The 14,561-nt window shown below is 44.4% G+C and overlaps 1 protein-coding gene and 1 pseudogene across 2 annotated transcripts in view; one reads left to right on the top strand and one right to left on the bottom strand.

Moving 5' to 3' along the window:
- The window catches only part of SH3GL2 (SH3 domain containing GRB2 like 2, endophilin A1), a 291,337-nt gene that overhangs the window by 231,724 nt on the left and 45,052 nt on the right, over positions 1–14,561 (bottom strand). The window lies entirely within an intron of this gene.
- On the top strand, positions 13,303–13,421 carry LOC134937840 (5S ribosomal RNA; annotated as a pseudogene).

Genomic DNA, 14,561 nt, shown 5'->3' on the forward strand with positions numbered 1-14,561 from the left:
ATTTCAGCAAAACAAGACGCCAGGACCTGTCAGGCATCTTGCAGTGTGTGGCGTATTGAGGCAAGATCTGTAGATCTTCCTTGTATAGAATCTCAACATTTTACCGTAATAGCTGGATATCACTTTTTGCAGTCCTTATTAAGGGTATAATTCATGACAAAGTTCAAAAGCAGACCCTTCTCGCGATTTTGTGCAGAATGCGCATAGAACGAAAAAAAGTCTGCATAGAAAGCAGTGGTTGGAAGCTCCGTAGGAGACCATTTTGGAGCGGACAAAGCCTTCGTTGAAACAGGCATTTCTGGGCGGCACACACTGAACATTGGGGGTCATTCCGAGTTGTTCGCTCTGTATTTTTTTCTCGCAACGGAGCGATTAGTCGCTAATGCGCAATGTCCGCAGTGCGACTGCGCCAAGTAAATTTGCTATGCAGTTAGGTATTTTACTCACGGCATTACGAGGTTTTTTTTCGTTCTGGTGATCGTAATGTGATTGACAGGAAGTGGGTGTTTCTGGGCGGAAACTGGCCGTTTTATGGGTGTGTGCGAAAAAACGCTACCGTTTCTGGGAAAAACGCGGGAGTGGCTGGAGAAACGGAGGAGTGTCTGGGCGAACGCTGGGTGTGTTTGTGACGTCAAACCAGGAACGAAACTGACTGAACTGATCGCAGATGCCGAGTAAGTCTGGAGCTACTCAGAAACTGCTAAGAAGTGTTTATTCGCAATTCTGCTAATCTTTCGTTCGCAATTTTGATAAGCTAAGATTCACTCCCAGTAGGCGGCGGCTTAGCGTGTGCAAAGCTGCTAAAAGAAGCTTGCGAGCGAACAACTTGGAATGACCCCCATTGTGTCTCATGAGAATATCATGGTAGTATCGTAGCCATGCTTGTTTGAGGTGTGCGGATGGCTCTTTCACGCGAATTGTGGGGTAGGTACAAGTGGCAATACTAATGATGTCAGGTGCTGCTAGAAGAAGAGGGGGAGGAGCGATGCATATGCATGAAGACTAATGGATATTCGCATTTGCATAATATAGTAAATCTATCAGGTGCCGATGTCCGGACATGCTGGCACTTTGCATCCAAACCTTTTTCGTACACCACCTTGGCTGGAGTTCGTACACTGTCCATTTTTATGCCCCTCTGCGGCCAGTTATGATCTCCACCTCTGCTGTTTTGTTCAAAGATTACACACAGACTTCTAATCTGAATCTCAAATCCCCTGCTGCAATTTACTGAACTAATTGAGACCGGCAGCAGGAGATTGAAAAGAGCTTTAAACCAGCAGTTTGTGTGGAGCGGACTCCAGGGCACATACATAGTTAAAAAGTATTTAGTGTGCTACCCTCCTACCTCTATATCTGTAGTACCTTAGTTTACTTTTCAATATATACATCTACCATATAAAAGTGAAAATTTGTCTCTCTGTCTTGCTATACAAATTCACAGTTTACAAGCGAAGATCGTGAAATTTGACATACAAGCGTATTAAAACACGGCGGAGGCAACGGAAAAAAAATAAGATTTTACTTACCGATAAATCTATTTCTCATAGTCCGTAGTGGATGCTGGGGACTCCGTCAGGACCATGGGGAATAGCGGCTCCGCAGGAGACAGGGCACAAAAGCAAGCTTTTAGGATCACATGGTGTGTACTGGCTCCTCCCCCTATGACCCTCCTCCAAGCCTCAGTTAGGTACTGTGCCCGGACGAGCGTACACAATAAGGAAGGATCTTGAATCCCGGGTAAGACTCATACCAGCCACACCAATCACACCGTACAACTTGTGATTTGAACCCAGTTAACAGTATGATAACAATGAAGTAGCCTCTAAAAAAGATGGCTCACAACAATAATAACCCGATTTTTTGTAACAATAACTATGTACAAGTAATGCAGACAATCCGCACTTGGGATGGGCGCCCAGCATCCACTACGGACTATGAGAAATAGATTTATCGGTAAGTAAAATCTTATTTTCTCTAACGTCCTAGTGGATGCTGGGGACTCCGTCAGGACCATGGGGATTATACCAAAGCTCCCAAACGGGCGGGAGAGTGCGGATGACTCTGCAGCACCGAATGAGAGAACTCCAGGTCCTCCTCAGCCAGGGTATCAAATTTGTAGAATTTTGCAAACGTGTTTGCCCCTGACCAAGTAGCTGCTCGGCAAAGTTGTAAAGCCGAGACCCCTCGGGCAGCCGCCCAAGATGAGCCCACCTTCCTTGTGGAATGGGCATTTACAGATTTTGGCTGTGGCAGGCCTGCCACAGAATGTGCAAGCTGAATTGTACTACAAATCCAACGAGCAATAGTCTGCTTAGAAGCAGGAGCACCCAGTTTTTTGGGTGCCTACAATATAAACAGCAAGTCAGACTTTCTGACTCCAGCCGTCCTGGAATTATATATATATATATATATATATATATATATATATATATATATATATATATATATATATATATATATATATATATATATTTCAGGGCCCTGACAACGTCTAGCAACTTGGAGTCCTCCAAGTCCCTAGTAGCCGCAGGCACCACAATAGGTTGTTTCAGGTGAAACGCTGACACCACCTTAGGAAGAAACTGGGGACGAGTCCGCAGTTCTGCCCTGTCCGAATGGAAAATCAAATATGGGCTTTTGTAAGACAAAGCCGCCAATTTTGACAATCGCCTGGCCGAGGCCAGGGCCAACAGCATGGTCACTTTCCATGTGAGATATTTCAAATCCACAGATTTGAGTGGTTCAAACCAATATGATTTGAGGAATCCCAACACTACGTTGAGATCCCACGGTGCCACTGGAGGCACACAAGGGCTGTATATGCAATACTCCCTTGACAAACGTCTGGACTTCAGGAACTGAAGCCAATTCTTTCTGGAAGAAAATCTATAGGGCCGAAACTTGAACCCTAATGGACCCCAATTTGAGGCTCATAGACACTCCTGTTTGCAGGAAGTGCAGAAATCGACCTAGTTGAAATTTTTTCGTGGGGCCTTCCTGGCCTCACCCACGCAACATATTTTTACCACATGTGGTGATAACGTTGTGCGGTCACCTCCTTCCTGGCTTTGACCAGGGTAGGTATGACCTCTTCCGGAATGCCTTTTCCCTTAGGATCCGGCGTTCAAACCGCCATGCCGTCAAACGCAGTCGCGGTAAGTCTTGGAACAGACAAGGTCCCTGCTGGAGCAGGTCCTTTCTTAAAGGCCGATGCCACGGTTCCTCTTGGAACAGACATGGTACTTGCTGAAAGCAAATCCCTTCTTAGCTCCCGAGGCCATTAGTCCTCTGTGAGCATCTCTTGAAGTTCCGGTTACCAAGTCCCTCTTGGCCAATCCGGAGCCACGAGTATAGTTCTTACTCCTCTATGTCTTATAATTCTCAATACCTTGGTTATGAGAAGCAGAGGAGGGAACACATACACCGACTGTTACACCCACGGTGTTACCAGGACGTCCACAGCTATCGCCTGAAGGTCTCGTGACCTGGCGCAATACCTGTCCCATTTTTTGTTCGGGCGGGACGCCATCATGTCCACCTTTGGTCTTTCCCAACGGTTCACAATCATGCGGAAAACTTCCCGATGAAGTTCCCACTCTCCCGGGTGGAGGTCGTGCCTGCTGAGGAAGTCTGCTTCCCAGTCGTCCACTCCCGGAATGAACACTGCTGACAGTGCTATCACATGATTTTCCGCCTAGCGAAAAATCCTTGCAGTTTTGCCACTGCCCTCCTGCTTCTTGTGCCGCCCTTTCTGTTTACGTGGGCGACTGCCGTGATGTTATCCCACTGGATCAATACCGGCTGACCTTGAAGCAGAGGTCTTGCTAAGCTTAGAGCATTATAAATTTGCTCTTAGCTCCAGTATATTTATGTGGAGAGAATTCTCCAGACTTGATCACACTCCTTGTGTGACTGCTCCCCAGCCTCTCAGGCTGGCCTCCGTGGTCACCAGCATCCAATCCTGAATGCCGAATCTGCGGCCCTCTAGAAGATGAGCACTCTGTAATCACCACAGGAGAGACACCCTTGTCCTTGGATATAGGGTTATCCGCTGATGCATCTGAAGATGCGATCCGGACCATTTGTCCAGCAGATCCCACTGAAGAGTTCTTGCGTGAAATCTGCCGAATGGAAGCGCTTCGTAATAAGCCACCATTTTTACCAGGACTCTTGTGCAATGATGCACTGACACTTTTCCTGGTTTTAGGAGGATCCCGATTAGCTCGGATAACTCCCTGGCTTTCTCCTCTGGGAGAAACACCTTTTCCTGGACTGTGTCCAGAATCATCCCTAGGACCAGCAGACGTGTCGTCGGAACAACTGCGGTTTTGGAATATTTAGAATCCACCCGTGCTGTCGTAGAACTACTTGAGATAGTGCTACTCCGACCTCCAACTGTTCTCTGGACCTTGTTCTTATCAGGAGGTCGTCCATTTTCTTTGAAGACGAATCCTCCTTTCGGTCATTACCTTGGTAAGGACCCGGGGTGCCTTGGACAATCCAACGGCATCGTCTTGAAACTGATAGTGACAGTTCTGTACCACGAACCTGAGGTACCCTTGGTGAGAAAAGGCAAATTTTGGGACATGGAGGTAAGCATCCCTGATGTCCCGGGACACCATATAGTCCCCTTGTTCTTTGCTATCACTGCTCTGAGTGACTCCATCTGGATTTGAACCTTTGCAAGTGTTCAAATTTTTCAGATTTAGAATAGGTCTCACCTAGCCTTCAGTACCACCATATAGTGTGGAGTAATACCCCTTTCCTTGTTGTCGGAGGGGTAATTTTATTATCACCTGCTGGGAATACAGCTTGTGAATTGTTTTCAATACTGCCTCCCTGTCGGAGGGAGACATTGGTACAGCAGACTACAGGAACCTGCGAGGGGGGAAACCTCTCGACATTCCAATCTGTACCCCTTGGATACTACTTGTAGGATCCAGGGGTCCTGTACGGTCCCAGCATCATGCTGAGAACTTGGTAGAAGCGGTGGAGGGCTTCTGTTCCTGGGAATGGGCTGCCTGCTGCAGTCTTCTTCCCTTTCCTCTATCCCTGGGCAGATATGACTCTTATAGGGACGAAAGGACTGAGGCTGAAAAGACGGTGTCTTTTTCTGCAGAGATGTGACTTAGGGTAAAAAACGGTGGATTTTCCAGCAGTTGCCCTGGCCACCAGGTCCCATGGACCGACCCCAAATAACTCCTCCCCTTTATACGGCAATACATCTTTGTGCCGTTTGGAATCTGCATCACCTGACCACTGTCGTGTCCATAAACATCTTCTTGCAGATATGGACATCGCATTTACTCTTGATGCCAGAGTGCAAATATCCCTCTGCGCATCTCGCATATATAGAAATGCATCCTTTAAATGCTCTTATAGTCAATAAAATACTGTCCCTGTCAAAGGTATCAATATTTTTAGTCAGGGAATCCGACCAAGCCACCTCAGCTCTGCACATCCAGGCTGAGGCGATCGCTGGTCGCAGTATAACACCAGCATGTGTGTGTATACTTTTTAGGATATTTTTCAGCCTCCTATCAGCTGGCTCCTTAAGTACGGCCCTATCCGTAGATGGTACCGCCACTTGTTCTGATAAGCGTGTGAGCGCCTTATCCACCCTGAGGGGTGTTTCCCACCGCGCCTTAACTTCTGGCGGGAAAGGGTATACCGCCAATAATTTTCTATCGGGGGAAACCCACGCATTATCACACACTTCATTTAATTTATCTGATTCAGGAAAAACTACAGGAAGTTTTTTCACCTCACACATAATACCCTTTTTTGTGGTACTTGGAGTATCAGAAATATGTAACACCTCCTTCATTGCCCTTAACGTGTGGCCCTAAAAGAAAATACGTTTGTTTCTTCACCGTCGACACTGAAATCAGTGTCCGTGTCTGGGTCTGTGTCGACCGACTGAGGTAAATGGGCATTTTACAGCCCCTGACGGTGTTTGAGACGCCTGGACAGATACTAATTTGTTCGCCGGCCCTCTCATGTCGTCAACCGGCTTGCAGCGTGTTGACATTGTCACGTAATTTCCATAAATAAGCCATCCATTCCGGTGTCGACTCCCTAGAGAGTGACATCACCATTACAGGCAATTTGCTCCGCCTCCTCACCAATATTTTCCTCATACATGTCGACACACACGTACCGACATACAGCACACACATAGGGAATGCTCTGATAGAGGACAGGACCCACTAGCCCTTTGGGGAGACAGAGGTAGAGTTTGCCAGCACACACCAAAACGCTATAATTATCCAGGGACAACCTTTATATAAGTGTTCCTTTTATAGCATTTTAATATATATACATATCGCCAAATCAGTGCCCCCCCTCTCTGTTTTAACCCTGTTTCTGTAGTGCAGTGCAGGGGAGATCATGGGAGCCTTCCCACCAGCCTTTCTGTGAGGGAAAATGGCGCTGTGTGCTGAGGAGAATAGGCCCCGCCCCCTTTTCGGCGGGCTTCTTCTCCGGAGTTTTAGATATCTGGCAGGGGTTAAATACATCCATATAGCCTCAAGGGCTATATGTGATGTATTTTTCGCCATACAGGTATTATACATTGCTGCCCAGGGCGCCCCCCCCCAGCGCCCTGCACCCTCCGTGACCGCTGTGTGAAGTGTGCTGACAACAATGGCGCACAGCTGCAGTGCTGTGCGCTACCTGATGAAGACTGAGAGTCTTCTGCCGCCTGGTTCCGGACCTCTTCATCTTCAGCATCTGCAAGGGGGGTCGGCGGCGCGGCTCCGGGACGAACCCCAGGGCGAGCCCTGTGTTCCGACTCCCTCTGGAGCTATGTCCAGTAGCCTAAGAATCCAATCCATCCTGCACGCAGGTGAGTTGAAAATCTCTCCCCTAGGTCCCTCGATGCAGTGAGCCTGTTGCCAGCAGGACTCACTGAAAATAAAGAACCTAAAAACTTTTTCTAAGCAACTCTTTAAGAGAGCCACCTAGATTGCACCCTTCTCGGCCGGGCACAAAAACCTAACTGAGGCTTGGAGGAGGGTCATAGGGGGAGGAGCCAGTACACACCATGTGATCCTAAAAGCTTGCTTTTGTGCCCTGTCTCCTGCGGAGCCGCTATTCCCCATGGTCCTGACGGAGTCCCCAGCATCCACTAGGACGTTAGAGAAATTAGAAATCCCTAGCACCCCTGGGGTGGTGGGGGGGGGAGACAGCAGCACAGAGTGTATCAGGCAACAGCATATCTCCCGAATTGCTTAAGCCATGTACTCAAATTGGTACACATATGCCTCACAGTCTGGGAACAAACACTGTGGGGGGAAGACACCCCTAGCACCCCTAGGGGTGAGGCAGAAGCACTGAGTATTTCAGAAGACAGCATAACTCTGGAATGGCTGCAGCAATTTAAAACAAACTTGGTACACATATGACTTACACTCTGGAAATAAACACTGTGGGGGTCAGACACCCCTAACACCCCTGGGGAGTGGGGGGGGGAACAGCAGCACATAGTATGTCAGCAGACAGCATAACTGCTGAAGGCCTGTAACACATCTGACTTACAATCTGGGAACAAACTCTGTGCGGGTTAGACACCCCTAGGGGTGGGACAGCAGCACAGATTATTTCAGGAGACAGCATAACTCCCGAATGCCTGGACCAATGTAAAACAAACTTGGTACACATATGAATTACTATCTGGAAATAAACACTGTTGGGGTAAGACACCCCAAGCATCCCTAGGGTTGAGGCAGCAGCACAGAGGTTTTCAGCTGAAAGCTTAACTCTGGAATGCCTGGAGCAATAGCAGCAATTTACAACAAACTTGGTACACATATGATTTACACTCTGGGAACAAACACTTGTCAAAGTCGAAAAATATTGCAGTACACACATCATGTACAAACTACACACAGGTGGCCTCCGTGCGCGTACTTGCTCTGCTGTGCGTGCGCATATTCGCAATTTGCGTATGGTCGCTCCCACGGTCCTGCGCATTAGCGTGTGGTATGAGTATTTACGGTAGAGTTTGTGAGAACATGGAAGGCTATCAAAACACATGACATATTTAATCCAAATAGTGCACAATGTACACATAGTCTCCTTGCACCACATCAGAAATTAACAGCAGTTTAAATGGTAACAGAACAAAGGGATTCACCTTTACAGTATAGGAGGGGACAGAACAAGGTTACAAGGTGGTGTTTGGTATCCAGCTGTAGGGTATTTTAAGGGAAACATTCCGGTGTTGGTTTGAGGAAGATCGCATGTTCCTGCGGATAGTTATGTGCAGGAGCAGAATATAGATATAAACTGTATTTACTGTACATTATGTATGCCGCGGGAATCCAGAGGAGACCACCCACAAGAGCAGTGAAAATAGACATAGCCCACCTATTCAAACAGACCTATGACCTCTCCTGTACTGTAAATGACCATCCCTGTGTCCAATGGACAAAGATTACAGTATCTATTGTGTTATGTTTTGGATGAAGTGAATAAAGAGAGCTTGCAGCAGGCCTGGTCAGACACAAGGCTCACAACGTTATCTATCAGATGACCGAGGACCGGACCGGGTTGCGCAAGCGAATCCACTCACGTATGTAACATTGACTGTAGCCATTTACTCTGTTATATTGTATTGTTTGTATTGTAACCCCCTTTCAGCAATAATACGCTGTGGTGTCGGAACCCAGTGGTTTAACTACAGACCGGTGTCGTGTATTTCTTTCCCTGCTAAGGTTTAAAGTGTAATCGCATCACACTGCATTGCTGCATAAGGTTTAAAGTGTATTCATTGGGTGTGTACGCGCTGTGTGTACTTTGTACCGTCAGCGCGGCGTTTGTACGCAAAGTCCGTACACGATACGGGACACTGTACGCTAACAGCGTAAAAAGTACGTAAAGTGTGTTTAAGGTATAGCTTTCATTCCTGTATATAAAGCAGCATTGTCAATTGGGGGCTCTCACGGGATATCACGTTCTTAATGATGCACTGTACATTACAAATGCGGCTGTAATTGACCGGCTCCAATGGACGCATTGAGAAGCTGATGAAAATGAACATCCACGTTAATGTAATTTTGTGGTATCAGTAAGCCGCTGGTATGAAATTCAAGGGATAATGCGTTTCTCATAATATTTAAGATGCTAAAATTTATTTTTATTGTTGCAAAACAAGTGTCAAATAAGTCATATTGTGTTTGATTCAGATTGGATTGTTTATCTGTTAAGTAGGTTTAGAAGTACATTTAAAAGTTGCTGCATAGACTTGATATAGTTTTTATTTTTAACTCAGGCCTTTAATAACTTCTGGTGCTTGTATGATGTGTGATTTCTTTGTGACAAAGAAAGCCGCATGGTCTGTCCACCATTTTGTGTAACCCTCATGGATGTGGTAGGGGGAGGAGCAGCGGCCATTTTGGGAAGGTCATTTTTTAAATGGCTGATTTTCAGTCTGCTCAGAATAATCAGCTTTCCTTGGTCACATGAAACACGATTTATGAGTTACCAATGCATTTATTTAACCCATGCCATAGTCAATTACAAATAGTTTCAATAGGGCCTAGTGAAAGTTAATAGTGAGATGAATACTTGATGTATGAATTACAGACAGATATAAACAAAGTTTTTTGTTTGTTTTTTACCTCTAGGATTTAGTTAACTCTGCTTGCTATAAGATAGCTATTGAAATGCAAATTAACCTGTGTAACTGCTTTTTCCTAGCAGTGAAAAACCACCTTTACAGGCAGCCAAAAGCACAAAGCATTGATATGCAAATTAGAAGCACTGAATGGGTAAATGAGTCCCATAGGAGACCAGTGAATAGTACATATATATAATATTATAATTATGTGTGTGTTTATATCAATGTATGTTCTGCAAGATGGCTATCCCAATCTGAATCATATCATTTAAATTATTGATTATTGCTAGTCATTATAGATCTGTGTGAAATAGGATACATTTGTTGCTATATAGGTAAATCTGAAATAACAGTATTTTAAGGAAGTAAGCGTAAAGCACAAACACAGTCTGGCCTAGTTGTAAAGGTTTATACGGAACAAGTGTGTGTTGTGTTTAGTGGGCAATAGTAGTTTTATTGCTCACATTTATAGAAGTTGTGTGATCTGTTTTATTGCGTACGCACATTGGTATACGTGGTACGGAACATGAGGACAGCGTACAAAAACGTGCACGTAGCACAAGGCCGCACACGTGGCATAGAGGTACGCACGGTTGCGTAATTACGCAAGCTTGCGTAGGGTTGAGCGCGCATAATAATACCACACGATAGGTTCGTTTAGTTTAAAGGTGGGACAGTAGCCACGCTACAATAGCACCAAACCACCCGGTTTCTAAAGAAATTTAGTATAAAAACAAAATTTAGTATAAATAATTTTTTTAAATTGCCTCTGGGGGTAAAGCTGCCAACTTGAATGAATCCTAATTTTCTGTACAGAAAAATAAAGTGTATTTGAGTGAGCGAATGCAGGAGTGAGTGGATACTGAACCCAAGAACTGAAGTGGTGTAGGTGGTCTAAGCTAGGCGTTCTAGGTGGACACACTGGGTTAGTAGAGGCCCGGTGGCGTAGGGTTCGCAACCCTGCGTTATTAACTAGGTGGTCTTAGTGGACTGAGTGGTATCCCATACAACTCTTAGTGGTCTGAAGTGGGCTAGGTGTTCTACAGCAATCGTAGGGCATATAGATAACTAGTATCTATAGGCTGTGCTATTGCATCACATGTCCGTTTGTTCTGCACAGCGCAACGTGATATTATTGTGTCATATGCGCTGTGGAAGAGCATACGCAGACGTGATTGTATAGACAAAGGGGTTTTTCTTTGATAACTTCGGGAATCGCCCTGTTGGCCTTCACTGGAAAGGGTGAAAGATAGTTATCTAATTTCTCTGTTTTTCACCCTACAAACAATTCCAGTTGAAAGATACCGAAAAGGAAATTTTCACTGCCTCTCTCAGGAAAATATTCCAAACAGAACTTCCACCGAAAGAAATTACATTGCGATTCGCTACCAAAAGTGTATCGTTGTACTGGCCAGCGTGGGCGAGAGCGTGTGGAAGGCGCTCGGGTATACTTCCACCGTCTACTTATATTGAGTATCTTGGTGTTTGTGGGAATTTTTCTTTTAATTATTAGAAGAGACCCACAAATATGGGAGCCAGTTGCTCAAGTGAGAGACGTTTAGACAGGGTTCAGGCAGAATTGTGGCCAAAAGGCTCAGCAAGGTTTATCATGTGTGAAAAATATGGTTCACACACAGAAGTTTCATGCAATGAGTGGGTATGTATGACTAACAATGATAGGGTACCATTCCCTAGAGTGGGCAGCTTTGAACCAGATGTATTACAGAACTTAAGGATAAGGATATGTTTGATAAAATCCAAGAAACAAAGGAGTAGACATACAGATTGTTTCAATTTATGGCAACAGGAGGGAGACGTGCAAAGGGAATTAGCTCGCACAGCAGGTTCCAAACCTAGCGGGAAAATAATGGCGACCGCACCACCACCACTACCGTATATTGCAGGGGAGGAGATGGCTACAGTCAATGGTATAGCCGTAAAATATAGTAGTATGTAAAAACAATGTATTAACCCTAATTATTTTTTGCAAGATGTATCCTGTTTTTGAAGTCTTTTCAAGGTTATAGTTCACAAGAGGATGATGGACTTGCTGGCAAATCAGTTCCTGTATTTATTTACAGAGAGAGAGAGACATAAGATGCATTGGAGGGAATGGTAATTGTATCGCTGGCCTGTAACTGTAATTGTATGTAACTGTATGTTTTAACTGCTTACTGTATGAGTTGTAACTATAGGTATACTGTACTTTGTAATATATATATTGAATCTATATTTTTTTTTAATAACAAATATATCCAGCCAAATCGCAGCTCTCCTCCAAGCAGTCACCTTGCTGCAGGAAACTCAGGTGGGGCCTGTCCGACCAGGTAGAGCAGTAACAATATTCCCCAATGATGAGCTGTGATCAATCATTTCAGAATTCCCCGACCCTCGGAAGCATTTAGCCAGATGTCAGATATTTTTCAGAGATCTGGGTAATGCGTATGAACCGACAAACAAACACTAGCGGATATTTTTGAAAGCGTACCTTCCTCCTAATATTGACACCCAAAAATGTGTCACTGATTGTAGATTAGAGTCGGATAGTCTTATGACTGACAAAACACAATCAGGAGAACTTAGAGCAAATTAACATGCAACTAGAGTTGTATTTCCCCACAACTGTTAAGTGGAGAAAAAATTTTCTCCATAAAACAGAGGGAAAATGAAATGACATCTGAATACTTCCATCAGGACCTGCAAATAATAGATAGATACATGGGGGTATCAGATACAGGGAACGATGCGAATTACAGGAAGGTAGCTGTTTCTGTATTAATGGACGGACTCAATCAGACAGTAAGGGACAGGGTACAAACATAACCCCTGGTAATTTCTAATTGTTTCCTGCATCCCTACAAGCACCCGACCTGTCTGGAGTGGTGATGTTAAACATTGTTATATCATTCCTGTTGACAAGATTAATGCAGATACTGCTTTGAGCTATATCGCTGGTGTTTCCAGCTCTAATTGAATGTGTCCTACTCATCTCTCACATCCAAACAAAAACAGGATAAATGTGGTGTGATTTTTGCATGTACCCCTGGTAATCTCTAATTGTGTATTGCATGCCCTCGCTAAGCTCTCTCACCATTGAGAGGAGTATATAGGGGTATCTTCTCCCCTTCTACCTCAGGCATAGCCCTGAGCTAGCATTTAAGATCTGTCCCTATATGGGACACATTGCTAATATTACTTTTGCAATCTGAGGTTCTGGTGCACGATATAAGTCTATCTGCTAAACTGTTTATTTCTACATAGATCCTAAGTGCATCAACAACCAGAGACCTATATACTTTTCCCTCACACTATACTCTATCTTTGAATTAGGATTTTACACAAATCAGATATCTGAGGTAACCCCCAGGGTACCTACAGTTAATGTGTAAATAACTTCTATTGTGCCTTTTTCCTTTTTCCTTCCCCCTTATCAGAATATCTTTTCCAACTGGTCTTTCTTCTGTGAACTCTCATCCACGATTCAGAGGAGCGTGTCCCCGCAGGAGATACGCTTCCTCGGTCTAACGTGGACAGCAGATTCACACCTATTTATCTTTCTGGTATTCTTCACCTATTATTGCTTTCTCCTATAAATACGTATTTCTGGTATTCTTGTTAGAAGATGATTCTATCCTTCCATTTCGGTGCACTCTCATTGGTGCTATAGGTTTGAATTTTCCTACGACCATACCCCTACGTTCACGCCCAATCTCGTCCGATCTTGGAAGCTAAACGCAGGCGGGCTGGGTCAGTACCTAGATGGGCGACCACTAGGGAATACCCAGTGAAGTAGGAAGTTCCCCTTCCTGTAGATGAAATACCAACAGCAGTATCACCACTCATACCTTATTTCCTTATCTCTTTCAACTCATTGTGTAGGTCATTGCTTAGAAGTGTTATCAAGTGTATGGGATCTCCCACTTCACGAGTGTAACCGAATCAGGGCTGCATCAATACAAACACAGTTTGTACAGATCTTGGGCAGAGGGAAGTAACCTAACACGTAGCTAACTTCCGACATGCAATTATCTAGGTATAATTAAGATCTGAACATTTATTTGGTAGACCTTTGTCTCCAGCTAATCTATCAACACCTACCCCATCTCCAACCTGTCATGTTTAACCCCTATGCACTTTAAAGAGCAGAATTAGACATTGTACTGGAATTTTTTCTTTTCTTTAATATTTAACTTATCAACTTATAGATAGTTAACATAAGAGTGCGCCCAAACAAGAGTCATACTTTTGCCTTTACACATATATACTTCCCCCTCTTTTTGACTCTGGGCGCACCGCCACACGGACAGATACTATTGCGACATTTCAGCATTATTGTCCATTTTTGTGGCATTCAAATTCATACGTACTTGGAATCTAGGTCGGTGCAGGATCAAAAAACCTCTTTCTTTATGCTTACAACCATTTTTTGCCTGATTGGAGAGGGGCCACAGTAGCTTGTCGTAGAGAGTGCGCGATTGAACACCATAAGAATATTGCTAGGCGTAGAGAACTGCATGAGGAGAGGCTGGGGATTGAAAGTATACAGGCTCTTACACCAGAGTCTCATCAGCCTAAACCCCAAAAACCCTGGTGGTAAGAAAAGACCGAGAAATTGTTACATTTGTAAAAACATAAAGGACATTTTGCTAGAGATTGCAAGAGTAGTAGAGCACATAGTCAATATAGACCCCTAGACAGAGAAAACAAGCCACGTTATTAAACACATAGACGGGATCAAGGGACATATAGTAAGGAGTCACGAGCCATATAGAAAACACAAATTTGGTTAATGGGAAGAATGGAATAAATGCAACTTTACCCTTTTGACAGAACTTACTGGGGTTAGGAGGAGGTCCCTAAACTTCTGCTTCTTTCTCTAGCAGAAGTGACCTCTAATTAATTTAACAGAAGTTTTGTTAGAGATGGTATACATATA

This window comes from Pseudophryne corroboree, chromosome 1 (genome assembly GCF_028390025.1).
Source record: "Pseudophryne corroboree isolate aPseCor3 chromosome 1, aPseCor3.hap2, whole genome shotgun sequence".
NCBI classification, from domain to species: Eukaryota; Metazoa; Chordata; class Amphibia; order Anura; family Myobatrachidae; genus Pseudophryne; species Pseudophryne corroboree.